We start from the raw sequence: 1,699 nt of genomic DNA, 5'->3' as shown, positions 1-1,699 counted from the left end.
CTAATAAATACATAATACAATTAAAAGAAATATTTGTCATTATCATTAACCATAATTCAAATAGTCTACATTATACACAATATTAGTCAGCTTTCATGGTAGTGAATTATTGACATAAACTACTTTTGAAGAAGAGATGTATTGAGCTCACAGTTTTGGGGGTTCATAGTCTAAGCAGCATATCAGCGGCTCTGTGGCAAGGCCAACCCCATTGGCTGTATCATGTAATGGTGTGGATAACAATGACTGCTGTTTGGCCAGCCAGATAACTCAGCAGACTAAAGCAGCTGCTTAGGCAGAGCACAGTGGCCAGGCTTCAGCCCCTGAGGTGCCATGCTGGACCAGCCCCCAGAGCACGCTGAGACAGCTATTGAGACTGGTTGTGGTAGCACGCACCCCAGTGCCTGGGAGGCTGAAAACAGGAGAATCACTATGAATCTGATCTGCATAGTGAGACCCTGTAGACCCTGTACCAAATACAAAAAGCAAAACAAAACAAAACAAACAAACAAATAAACAAAAACAATGACTGTTGGAGCAAATAGGCAATTACATCTCTAACCAGGAGCAAACAGAGTGGACAAGAGGGGCGTCCTGGCTCCCTTTTTAACAATCCACTCACAAGCACTCCAGGTGTCACCTGAAAACTACCCCATGTATATAGTGACCAAATAACCTTGCACTAAGCCTTATGTACCCTAAATTTTCAACCATCTACCAGTAGCACAATTCTGGGGACCAAACATTTATCTCACAAATTTTTAGAGGCTACAATAATGTTATACTCAATCATAGCACATATTATTTCACATTTTCATTCCTCTGAAAAAAAGTATGTTATTATTGATACCATATCATAATTTAGATGGTAGCATTTTTATTTATGCATATATTTAGTGTTATATGAAATGATGATTATATCAATTAGAGTTATATCAGTTAGAGAATTAATATAAAATATATGTATGATTTTACAAAAGGATTTATGAGGTAGGTTTATAGGAGCAGAAGCAGAAAACACACAGTCATCTATGGGATCAGAAGAAGAAGAATCCAAGATGCCCGTCAACTCACTAGAGAAGCAAATGATCCTGTGGCGGTCAAGGTCAAAGGCCTGGAAGCTCACTGCAGAGTCAACAGTGCAAGTACACACTAGAAAGCTGAAGAAACTAGAGACCAGTGCTCAACTGCAAAGACCAGAGCTCATCTACAAATAAGAGAAATACTTCCTTTTTTGTTCCCTTTTTATCCTGTACAGGCTATAAGCCTATTGATTGGTGCCACCCATATTCAGGATGAGCTTTCCCCCCTTAGTGAGAAGCCTACATGTCGACACTTCCCAGACACACTGAGAATTGATGAATCTTCTAGGTGGCTCTTAAATTTCATTGACATGGCACCATCAGCAATGACAATGCTCATTCTAATTGATGAAGTCTTAAATTTGATAAGATTCAATAATAGCACTGAACCATTCAACAAAACCACTGAACTTTTGTTCAAGGTCAGCCTTTATGTCTACATTTTCATCAAGTAATTCTGGGATTAAAATAAAAGCCTTAATTCTCTCTAGGAATTACATCAAGGGAGCTCAGCTGTTGGAGTTTGTGGGGTTGTTAAATGCCTGCCCAAAATGTGTGAACAATTACAATTATGTGATTATCGGAGCTGGTTATTCACTCACAACTTGGGAAGGTAT

Source organism: Octodon degus, unplaced genomic scaffold (genome assembly GCF_000260255.1).
Source record: "Octodon degus isolate 3935 unplaced genomic scaffold, OctDeg1.0 scaffold00091, whole genome shotgun sequence".
NCBI lineage: Eukaryota > Metazoa > Chordata > Mammalia > Rodentia > Octodontidae > Octodon > Octodon degus.
The sequence above is the reverse complement of the archived record's forward strand: the minus strand, read 5'-3'. Positions refer to the sequence as shown.